The following is a 12810-nucleotide window of genomic DNA, read 5'->3' as shown; positions in this document are numbered from 1 at the left end:
AAACAAAGGAAATTTGAAAACATAGGTAAATAGCTAAACAATAACACCAAAATGTTAAAATTATGATAGGAACTGACAAAAAAAAAAAAAAAAAAAATCCAATCAATTTCACCCATGAATCATTTTAATGCTCTCACATGTTTGAAACGAACAATGATGGATTGTGATGAAATTTGTTTTGAATTGGGACTGGCAAATCCCCGTCCATACTGTCAATGACCGTTCGCAAAGACCCGCCCACTTTAGTTACTGTTGCTATGTCTGACAAGCGACGCCACTCTCACACCACACCAAGTTCTCACACAGTGAAAAATACATTGCGGATCAGAGAAAAGACTGCGCGCTGACAGACAAGTACTTTTGATATGAAACAAAGTCTCACCTTTCAAATGTAGTAATTTTTTAGAGACATTTAAACAATAAATACCGTTTTGTGACTCTTTAATGTGTCTGACAGATCGCTGTAGACTCGAGGCTCAGTTAAAGCTGCTTGTGAACTGATCATCTCTTCCTTCTAGTTAATTTATAGCATTAAAATAAACATGAATGAACATAAAAGGAATGTTGTTTTAAAGTGCTAAGACGTCAGTACACTTTGTTTTTCAAATTTAAATCCTCCAATGTTAATCTACTAACTCTCCTGACTGCTTTGTTGGACAAAATGGCGGATTATGTTGCACAAAGGAAAGCTCGGAAAATCCCGCTATAATGTAAGAGAGCATCTTTTTTATGTATTTAGACCTAGGCCTAACAATGTGTTATGGTGTGCTGTCACCAGTGTTTTTTTTTGTTGGTTTTTTGTTTTGTTTTTGGTGAGCGTAGGCTACTCCTGATTTTGTTAGTCATCTCATCTCTTATATGCTGTGTATGATCATATGATTTTTCATGGTAGCCTACTCGCGGACATTGCGTCATCAATGTCATCAATTGCGTCATCAAGGGGCCCGCCTTGATAATCCTACTTAAGGGCCCGGTGTTGGCTCGTTACGCCACTGAATATAATAGTCTAAACTCCTTATCAAAATTACATATTTACAACAAATCTGACACATATATATGGGCACACTTTGAGTACTACTAATATAAGTGGTGGAGATCAGGCAAGACTATAAGAAGACTCAGGCAAAAAGGTGCTATAACTGTAAAAACGCTTTAAAACCATATATTTCCTATGGTAAACTGCCTGTATTGGCTGTAAATTTACTTTTTCATCTATGATGGCAGTTGTTAAATGCTAAATAAAACTTAATGTCTTTTGATGCTTGTGTGCTTAAAGGCCTTAAAGGCCTTAACTGCTTGAACCCCGATAAATGCTGCTTGCAGCTTTAATTTTTATTATTATTATTATTTTTCTTCTCCGCTAAAACGCATCGTGCAGCCCAAACCGTAAGAGCTGGAACCTTGAAACTTTGTCAGATGGTAGTACAAAAATCGAGGAGAGGTTATCAAAGTATGAGCCCAATTGGCCCATAGGTGGCGCTATAGCAATCAATAGCGCGAAACTGGTCATAACTCCTAGACCGTGTGTCGTAGGCTCAAGTGTCTTATATTAATGGAAAGCTGGAAACCTGAAGTTCAAAATGTATATCTCCGATTTCATTTCCGGTATGCAAATTTTTCCGCTATTTTGAATTTAGTTAAAAACCTACTTTTGCGAACTAGTCCGTGGTTTTTTGCCCGATCGGAACCAAACCAGTGCAGAAATGTTCTATGGAGTCTGAAGATCAATAATTATCGAAAAAAAGTTGAAATTTCTATTCACGGTCGCTAGGGGGTGCAAAATTAACGTTGTGGGAGGAGCCTATTTTACTAAAATGGCTATAACTCAAGAAGTAATTCAGTAAACTTCACCAAACTTGCTACACATGTGTAGGAGGTCAATCTGAGGTCACAGTAAAAAAATTGCGTCGATTGGCCACATGGTGGCGCTATAAAACAAAAAAAACGTATAGACACCTGACCGTTTTTCCGAATGACTTGAAATTTGGTATGCCGTGTCTTGGCCCAAGGGGCCATGTATGTCTAAAAGGATATTGGCGTATCTCGAAAAACATGGCCGCCATAGGCCAATGAGGTTTGAGCACCTATTAACGAAGTCCGATCGGAACGAAACTCATTGGGCATGTTCGGCTCAAGCCTCTAGAGGTCTGTAAGAATTTTGAAAGAAATCGGCCACTAGTTGGCGCTAACGAGTTTTTTGGCTCTGTAATCACGTGGTGTTACACTTATCGTCATAAAATGCATATCATTTGATAGATCTGCTCATGCTCAACAACTTTGCCTCAAGAACCACTAATGTCAATCAAACCATTAATTAATTATTCATGAATATGTTAAAAACCTACTTTTGCGAACTAGTCCCTGGTTTTTTGCCCGATCGGAACCAGACCAGTCTAGGACAATTCTCTGGACTCTCTAGATCAATAATTATCGAAAAAAAGTTTAACTTTTGCATTTGGGTGGCTGTAAAAGGGTAATTTATAAAAGGGGCGTGGCAAAATACACTAAAATGCCTATAAATCCTAAATGAAAACTCAGAACTTCACAAAAATTGGTGAGCATATGTGACATAACATCATTAACAAGCATGCCAAATTTTATGGAGATCGGACCAAAGGTGGCGCTATAACTGTTAAAAAGCTTTAAAACCATATATTACCTATGGTAAATTGCCTGCATTGGCTGTAAATGGTCTTTTTCATCTATAATGTCAGTGTTTACATGCTTGCTAAATAAATTTTAATAACTTTTGATGCTTTTGTGCTTATAAACCTTAAAGGCCTTAACAGCTTGAACCCCGATAAATGCTGCTTGCAGCTTTAATTATTATTATTCTTCCGTTTCTTCCGACTGGGAGTCTATGGCAGCCCATAGAACCGATTGCGGGAAAGTTGTAATGGTTTGACATTCTGATAGAGGACAGTCCCAACATTAAATACACCAATTTTGGTGTGTCTAAGTCATTCCCTCTAGCGCCACCACCTGTCCAAAGTTTCACTTTTATTTTGCTAATAACTTTTGAATCGTAAGTCCAATCAACAAAATTCTTTTTTTCTCTTATTCCTGAGCTCATGCCAATTCGATTGCACCCTATGACGTCATTTTCGTCATAACAATATGGCCGCCATTTTGAATTGTCCTTAAAAGCTACTTTTTCGAACTCGTCCTAGATGGTTTGTCCGATTTGCACGAAAATTGAACCAGATCATCTTCAGGCAGTGCTGACCAAAAGTTATGGAATTCAAATTGATTCGTTAAACCGTTTTCGAAAAACGCTCAAACTAATTTTACGTAGCGCCTGCAAAAACAGTCGTAGGGCTCTATCTCCGCAACGGTTTATCGTATTCAGACCAAACTTGGTACATGTCATCACAGGCATGACCTGAGGCTACATGCTGTGTTTCGGCGCAGCGCCACCTACTGGTCCGGAGATATGGAAAATGGCTATTTTTGCTTATAGCTTTTGAACAGTTTGTCCAAAAATCATAAAATTGGTCTCGTTAGGTTCAAGGCAACATGCCGATTCGACTGATATCCAATTTGACCATATCGGCCATTTTGACTGTCAGCCATTTTGAATTTTGTGCTAAAATGCTGTATTTTATGAACGCATGAACGAATTGTTACGAAACTTGGTATTGGTCATCATCACGATGTCCTGAAGGAACCTGAGAAGTTTCGAAACAGCGCCACCTAGTGGTGAATTTTTTTTCCCAAATGCTTATAACTTTGGGTGTGGTCGACTTATTTTCACGAGACTCATCTCATTAGAGTCCTGAATCGTTGCCGAGTCCCACGATACCAAACATGCTAGGTTTCGCCTTACGGTTTGTGTAGCGTTGTGATTTAGCGCTTAAAAAACATTTGGCTATATCTTCGAAACCGCTAGTCCGATCGAGACGAAACCACCGTCAGAAGTTTGGAAACATAGGTCGATAGCTAAACGCCAATGCCCAAATGCAAAAATATTGATGTTTAGGGGTAGTAAATTCCAATCAAAGTCATGTGTCAGTCATTTTTTACGTGTTTTTTCATATAAATGTCTATAACTCCGAAGCGAATTGAGATATCTTCACCAAAATTGACACACATATGTATGGGCTCACTCTGAAGACACATAAAAAAATGGTGTGACTGAGCCTCTTGGTGGCGCTATAATAGAACAAAACATGAAATTCCCATTGACTTCAATACAGTTTTGTGAAATAAAATGCTATACTAAACAAATGCATTAGTGTAATATTACGAAACTCAGAATGTGCCATCAGCTCCATCCCCTGAAGGTACCCAAAATATTTCGAGACAGCGCCACCTAGTGGTCAAAAGTTATAACAAAATTTCCAAAAAGGCTAATAACTTTTGAATAAATCTGGCTATTGAAATGCCACTGGTCTTAATAGATTCCCTGGGTCAAGCCGAGAACATAGATACCAAGTTTTCCTTATTTGGCCAAACTTCCTGTCCGCCATCTTGATTTTCATTCAAAACCTACTTTTTCGAACTCCTCCTAGACCGTTTGTCCGATTTTCACCAAAATCGAATCGTATCATCTCCAGACTGTGCCGACTAAAAGTTATGGATTTCGTGTTGATAGACGAAACCGTTTTCGTATAGCGCAGCAGCAAAGTTGAGGCATGATGCCAAAAGCACTATTCAGGCTTTATCTCTGAAATCCCTTGAAATATTGACACCAAACTTTGTATGTGTCATTGTCACTTCACTCTGACCACATCACATCAGTTTTGTAACTGCTCCACCTATTGGTCGAAAGTGATAATCCATTAAATCATATTCTGAATTACTTTTTATATGATTTTTCAGCCATTTCGCCTAAAATCCTCTCTAAATGTCTTTAATTGCTCATTGTTGCAGTTGGTCTGACACCTTCAGCCATGTTGGCATATCCTGTCATCTGCTTGCGCTTGGCCCCGATAATTGCTGCTTGCAGCTATATTTATTATTAGGGGCCAAGCACCGAAGGTGCGGGCACCTATTGTAATTGTTCCCGTTCTTATTATTAGGGGCCAAGCACCGAAGGTGCGGGCACCTATTGTTTTCGTTCGCGTTCTTATTATTATTATTCTTCTTCCGCTCTTGGAGTCTATGGCAGCCCATAGAACCGATTGCGGGAAAGTTGTTTTGGTTTGACATTCTGATAGAGGACAGTCCCAACATTAAATACACCAATTTTGGTGTTTCTAAGTCATTCCCTCTAGCGCCACCACCTGTCCAAAATTTCACTTTTATTTTGCTATTAACTTTTGAACCGTAAGGCCAATCAACAAACTTCTTTTTTCCTCTGATTCCTGAGCTCATGACGATTCGATTGCATCCTATGACGTCATTTTCCGTCATTAAAATATGGCCGCCATTTTGAATTACTCTCAAAACCTACTTTTTCGAACTCGTCCTAGACGGTTTGTCCGATTTGCACGAAAATTGAACCAGATCATCTTCAGGCAGTGCTGACAAAAAGTTATTAGAATCTAGTTGATTCGTCAAACCGTTTTCGATAAACGCTCGAACAAATTTTACGTAGCGCTTGCGAAAACAGTCGTAAGGCTGTATCTTCGCAAAGCTTTATCGTATTCAGACCAAACTTGGTATATGTCATCACAAGCATGACCTGAGGCTACATGCTGCGTTTCGGCGCAGCGCCACCTACTGGTCCGGAGATATGAAAAATGGCTATTTTTGCTTATAACTTCTGAACAGTTTGTCCAAAAATCATAAAATTGGTCTCGTTAGATTCAGGGTGACATGCCGAGTCGACTGATATCCAATTTTACCATTTCGGCCATTTTGACTGTCGGCCATTTTGAATTTTGTGCTAAAATGCTGTATTTTAAGAACGCATGAACGGATTGTTACGAAACTTGGTATGGGTCATCAGCACGATGTCCTGAAGGAGCCTGAGAAGTTTCGAAACAGCGCCACCTAGTGGTTAATCTTTTTATTCAAATGCTTATAACTTTGGGTGTGGTCGACATATTTTCACGAAACTCATCTAATTAGACTCCTGAATCCTTGCCGAGTCCTACGATACCAAACATGCTAGGTTTCGCCTTACGGTTTGTGTAGCGTTGTGATTTAGCGCTTAAAAAACATTTTGCTATATCTTCGAAACCGCTAGTCTGATCGAGACGAAACCACCGTCAGAAGTTTGGAAACATAGGTCGATAGCTATACGCCAATGCCCAAATGTGAAAATATTGATAGTAAGGGGTAGTAAAATCCAATCAAAGTCATGTGTCAGTCATTTTTTACGTGTTTTTTCATACAAATGTCTATAACTCCGAAGCGAATTGAGATATTTTCACCAAAATTGACACACATATGCATGGGCTCACTCTGAGGACACATTAAAAAAATGGTGTGACTGAGCCTCTTGGTGGCGCTATAATAGAACAAAACATGAAATTCCCATTGACTTCAATACAGTTTTGTGAAATAAAATGCTATACTAAACAAATGCATTGGTGTTATTTAATGAAACTCAGAAAGTGCCTTCAGCGCCATTTCCTGAAAGTACCCAACATATTTCAAGACAGCGCCACCTATTGGTCAAAAGTTATAACAAAACTTCTAAAAATGCTAATAACTTTTGAATAAATCTGCCTATTGAAATGCCACTGGTATTAATAGATTCCTTGGGTCACGCCGAGAACATAGAAACCAAGTTTTCCTTATTTGGCCTAACTTCCTGTCCGCCATCTTGATTTTCATTCAAAACATACATTTTCGAACTCCTCCTACACCGTTTGTCCGATTGTCACCAAAATCGAATCGTATCATCTCCAGACCGTGCCGACTAAAAGTTATCGATTTCGTCTCGATTGACAAAACTGTTTTCGTATAGCGCAGCAGTAAAGTTGAGGCATGATGCTAAAAGCACTATTCAGGCTTTATCTCTGCAATGCCTTGACATATTGACACCAAACTTTGTATGTGTCATTGTCACTTCACTCTGACCACATCACATAAGTTTGGTAACTGCGCCACCTATTGGTCGAAAGTGATAATGCATTACATATTTTTATTTACTGTTTCTATGAATTTTCAGGCGTTTTGCCTAAAATCCTCTTTAATGTCTTTAATTGCTCATTGTTGCAGTTGGTCTGACACTTTCAGCAATGTTGGCATGTCTTGTCATCTGATTGTGCTTGGCCCCGCTAAATGCTGCTTGCAGCTTTAATTATTATTATTATTCTTCCGCTCTTGGAGTCTATGGCAGCCCATAGAACCGATTGCGGGAAAGTTGTTTTGGTTTGAGATTCTGATAGAGGACAGTCCCAACATTAAATACACCAATTTTGGTGTGTCTAAGTCATTCCCTCTAGCGCCACCACCTGTCCAAAATTTAACTTTTGTTTTGCTAATAACTTTTGAACCGTAAGGCCAATCAACAAAATAATTTTTTCCTCTGATTCCTGAGCTCATGCCGATTCGATTGCACCCTATGTCGTCATTTTCCGTCATAAAAACATGGCCGCCATTTTGAATTTTCCAAAAAAGCTACTTTTTCGAACTCGTCCTAGACGGTTTGTCCGATTTGCACGAAAATTGAACCAGATCATCTTCAGGCAGTGCTGACCAAAAGTTATTAAATTCAAGTTGATTTGTCAAACCGTTTTCGATAAACGCTCGAACAAATTTTACGTAGCGCTTGTAAAAACAGTCGTAAGGCTGTATCTCCGCAACGCTTATTCGTATTCAGACCAAACTTGGTACATGTCATCAGAAGCATGACCTGAGGCAACATGCAGCGTTTCGGCGCAGCGCCACCTACTGGTCCGGAGATATGAAAAATGGCTATTTTTGCTTATAACTTCTGAACAGTTTGTCCAAAAATCATAAAATTGGTCTTGTTAGATTCAGGGCGATATGGTGAGTCGACTGATATCGAATTTTACCATATCGGCCATTTTGACTGTCGGCCATTTTGAATTTTGTGCTAAAATGCTGTATTTTAAGAACGCATGAACGGATTGTTACGAAACTTGGTATGGGTCATCAGCACGATGTCCTGAAGGAGCCTGAGAAGTTTCGAAACAGCGCCACCTAGTGGTTAATCTTTTTATTCAAATGCTTATAACTTTGGGTGTGGTCGACTTATTTTCACGAGAATAATCTATTTAGACTCCTGAATCCTTGCTGAGTCCTACGATACCAAACATGCTAGGTTTCGCCTTACGGTTTGTGTAGCGTTGTGATTTAGCGCTTAAAAAACATTTGGCTATATCTTCGAAACCGCTAGTCTGATTGAGACGAAACCACCGTCAGAAGTTTGGAAACCTAGGTCGATAGCTATACGCCAATGCCCAAATGCGAAAATATTGATAGTAAGGGGTAGTAAAATTCAATCAAAGTCATGTGTCAGTCATTTTTTACGTGTTTTTTCATATAAATGTCTATAACTCCGAAGCGAATTGAGATATTTTCACCAAAATTGACACAGATATGCATGGGCTCACTCTGAGGACACATAAAAAAAATGGTGTGACTGAGCCTCTTGGTGGCGCTATAATAGAACAAAACATGAAATTCCCATTGACTTCAATACAGTTTTGTGAAATAAAATGCTACACTAAACAAATGCATTGGTTTTATTTAATGAAACTCAGAAAGTGCCTTCAGCACCATTTCCTGAAAGTACCCAACATATTTCAAGACAGCGCCACCTAGTGGTCAAAAGTTAAAACAAAACTTCTAAAAATGCTAATAACTTTTGAATAAATCTGCCTATTGAAATGCCACTGGTATTAATAGATTCCTTGGGTCAAGCCGAGAACATAGATGCCAAGTTTTCCTTATTTGGCCTAACTTCCTGTCCGCCATCTTGATTTTCATTCAAAACATACATTTTCGAACTCCTCCTACACCGTTTGTCCGATTTTCACCAAAATCGAATCGTATCATCTCCAGACCGTGCCGACTAATAGTTATCGATTTCGTCTCGATTGACGAAACCGTTTTCGTATAGCGCAGCAGCAAAGTTGAGGCATGATGCTAAAAGCACTATTCAGGCTTTATCTCTGCAATGCCTTGACATATTGACACCAAACTTTGTATGTGTCATTGTCACTTCACTCTGATCACATCACATCAGTTTTGTAACTGCGCCACCTATTGGTCGAAAGTGATAATGCATTACATATTTTTATTTACTGTTTCTATGAATTTTCAGGCATTTTGCCTAAAATCCTCTTTAATGTCTTTAATTGCTCATTGTTGCAGTTGGTCTGACACTTTCAGCAATGTTGGCATGTCTTGTCATCTGATTGTGCTTGGCCCCGCTAAATGCTGCTTGCAGCTTTAATTATTATTCTTCCGCTCTTGGAGTCTATGGCAGCCCATAGAACCGATTGCGGGAAAGTTGTTTTGGTTTGACATTCTGATAGAGGACATTCCCAACATTAAATACACCAATTTTGGTGTTTCTAAGTCATTCCCTCTAGCGCCACCACCTGTCCAAAATTTCACTTTTGTTTTGCTAATAACTTTTGAACCGTAAGGCCAATCAACAAAATTCTTTTTTCCTCTGATTCCTGAGCTCATGACGATTCGATTGCACCCTATGACGTCATTTGCCGTCATGAAAACATGGCCGCCATTTTGAATTATTCTCAAAACCTACTTTTTCGAACTCGTCCTAGACGGTTTGTCCGATTTGCACGAAAATTGAACCAGATCATCTTCAGGCAGTTCTGACAAAAAGTTATTAAAATCTAGTTGATTTGTCAAACCGTTTTCAATAAACGCTCGAACAAATTTTACGTAGCGCTTGCGAAAACAGTCGTAAGGCTGTATCTTCGCAACGCTTTATTGTATTCAGACCAAACTTTGTACATGTCATCACAAGCATGACCTGAGGCTACATGCTGCGTTTCGGCCCAGCGCCACCTACTGGTCCAGAGATATGAAAAATGGCTATTTTTGCTTATAACTTCTGAACAGTTTGTCCAAAAATCATAAAATTGGTCTCGTTAGATTCAGGGCGACATGCTGATTCGACTGATATCCAATTTAACCATATTGGCCATTTTGACTGTCGGCCATTTTGAATTTTGTGCTAAAATGCTGTATTTTAAGAACGCATGAACGGATTGTTACGAAACTTGGTATGGGTCATCAGCACGATGTCCTGAAGGAGCCTGAGAAGTTTCGAAACAGCGCCACCTAGTGGTTAATCTTTTTATTCAAATGCTTATAACTTTGGGTGTGGTCGACATATTTTCACGAAACTCATCTAATTAGACTCCTGAATCCTTGCCGAGTCCTACGATACCAAACATGCTAGGTTTCGCCTTACGGTTTGTGTAGCGTTGTGATTTAGCGCTTAAAAAACATTTGGCTATATCTTCGAAACCGCTAGTCTGATCAAGACGAAACCACCGTCAGAAGTTTGGAAACATAGGTCGATAGCTTTACGCCAATGCCCAAATGCGAAAATATTGATAGTAAGGGGTAGTAAAATCCAATCAAAGTCATGTGTCAGTCAATTTTTACGTGTTTTTTCATACAAATGTCTATAACTCCGAAGCGAATTGAGATATTTTCACCAAAATTGACACACATATGTATGGGCTCACTCTGAGGACATGTAAAAAAAATGGTGTGACTGAGCCTCTTGGTGGCGCTATAATAGAACAAAACATGAAATTCCCATTGACTTCAATACAGTTTTGTGAAATAAAATGCTATACTAAACAAATGCATTGGTGTTATTTAATGAAACTCAGAAAGTGCCTTCAGCACCATTTCCTGAAAGTACCCAACATATTTCAAGACAGCGCCACCTAGTGGTCAAAAGTTATAACAAAACTTCTAAAAATGCTAATAACTTTTGAATAAATCTGCCTATTGAAATGCCACTGGTATTAATAGATTCCTTGGGTCAAGCCGAGAACATAGAAACCAAGTTTTCCTTATTTGGCCTAATTTTCTGTCCGCCATCTTGATTTTCATTCAAAACATACATTTTCGAACTCCTCCTACACCGTTTGTCCGATTTTCACCAAAATCGAATCGTATCATCTCCAGACCGTGCCGACTAAAAGTTATCGATTTCGTCTCGATTGACGAAACCATTTTCGTATAGCGCAGCAGCAAAGTTGAGGCATGATGCTATAAACACTATTCAGGCTTTATCTCTGCAATGCCTTGACATATTGACACCAAACTTTGTATGTGTCATTGTCACTTCACTCTGACCACATCACATCAGTTTTGTAACTGCGCCACCTATTGGTAGAAAGTGATAATGCATTACATCATATTTTTATTTACTCTTTCTATGAATTTTCAGGCATTTTGCCTAAAATCCTCTTTAATGTCTTTAATTGCTCATTGTTGCAGTTGGTCTGACACTTTCAGCAATGTTGGCATGTCTTGTCATCTGATTGTGCTTGGCCCCGCTAAATGCTGCTTGCAGCTTTAATTATTAGGGGCCAAGCACCGAAGGTGCGGGCACCTATTGTATCTGTTCCCGTTCTTATTATTATTATTAGGGGCCAAGCACCGAAGGTGCGGGCACCTATTGTATCTGTTCCCGTTCTTATTATTATTATTATTATTAGGGGCCAAGCACCGAAGGTGCGGAGGCACCTATTGTATCTGTTCCCGTTCTTATTAGGGGCCAAGCACCGAAGGTGCGGGCACCTATTGTATCTGTTCCCGTTCTTATTATTATTATTATTATTATTATTATTATTCTTCTTCCGCTCTTGGAGTCTATGGCAGCCCATAGAACCGATTGCGGGAAAGTTGTTTTGGTTTGACATTCTGATAGAGGACATTCCCAACATTAAATACACCAATTTTGGTGTTTCTAAGTCATTCCCTCTAGCGCCACCACCTGTCCAAAATTTCACTTTTGTTTTGCTAATAACTTTTGAACCGTAAGGCCAATCAACAAAATTCTTTTTTCCTCTGATTCCTGAGCTCATGACGATTCGATTGCACCCTATGACGTCATTTTCCGTCATAAAAACATGGCCGCCATTTTGAATTATTCTCAAAACCTACTTTTTCGAACTCGTCCTAGACAGTTTGTCCGATTTGCACGAAAATTGAACCAGATCATCTTCAGGCAGTGCTGACAAAAAGTTATTAAAATCTAGTTGATTCGTCAAACCGTTTTCAATAAACGCTCGAACAAATTTTACGTAGCGCTTGCGAAAACAGTCGTAAGGCTGTATCTTCGCAACGCTTTATCGTATTCAGACCAAACTTGGTACATGTCATCACAAGCATGACCTGAGGCTACATGCTGCGTTTCGGCCCAGGGCCACCTACTGGTCCAGAGATATGAAAAATGGCTATTTTTGCTTATAACTTCTGAACAGTTTGTCCAAAAATCATAAAATTGGTCTCGTTAGATTCAGGGCAAAATGCCGAGTCGACTGATATCCAATTTTACCATATCGGCCATTTTGACTGTCGGCCATTTTGAATTTTGTGCTAAAACGCTGTATTTTAAGAACGCATGAACGGATTGTTACGAAACTTGGTATGGGTCATCAGCACGATGTCCTGAAGGAGCCTGAGAAGTTTCAAAACAGCGCCACCTAGTGGTTAATCTTTTTATTCAAATGCTTATAACTTTGGGTGTGGTCGACATATTTTCACGAAACTCATCTAATTAGACTGCTGAATCCTTGCCGAGTCCTACGATACCAAACATGCTAGGTTTCACCTTACGGTTTGTGTAGCGTTGTGATTTAGCGCTTAAAAAACATTTGGCTATATCTTCGAAACCGCTAGTCTGATCGAGACGAAACCACCGTCAGAAGTTTGGAAACATAGGTC

At 39.3% G+C, this 12810-nt stretch overlaps 1 long non-coding RNA gene across 1 annotated transcript in view; it reads right to left on the bottom strand.

The window, feature by feature from the left end:
- Window positions 1–11800, bottom strand: part of LOC309480371 — a 134536-nt gene extending 122736 nt beyond the window's left edge. The window contains exon 1 of the long non-coding RNA XR_014199600.1: window positions 11662–11800. This is a non-coding gene — a long non-coding RNA (uncharacterized lncRNA). The remainder of the gene's footprint in view (window positions 1–11661) is intronic.
- Between the last annotated feature and the right edge of the window lie 1010 nt (window positions 11801–12810).

This window comes from Leuciscus leuciscus (assembly GCF_965113295.1).
Source record: "Leuciscus leuciscus genome assembly, chromosome: 18".
In the NCBI taxonomy this organism is placed as follows: domain Eukaryota; kingdom Metazoa; phylum Chordata; class Actinopteri; order Cypriniformes; family Leuciscidae; genus Leuciscus; species Leuciscus leuciscus.
The sequence above is the reverse complement of the archived record's forward strand: the minus strand, read 5'-3'. Positions and strand labels throughout refer to the sequence as shown.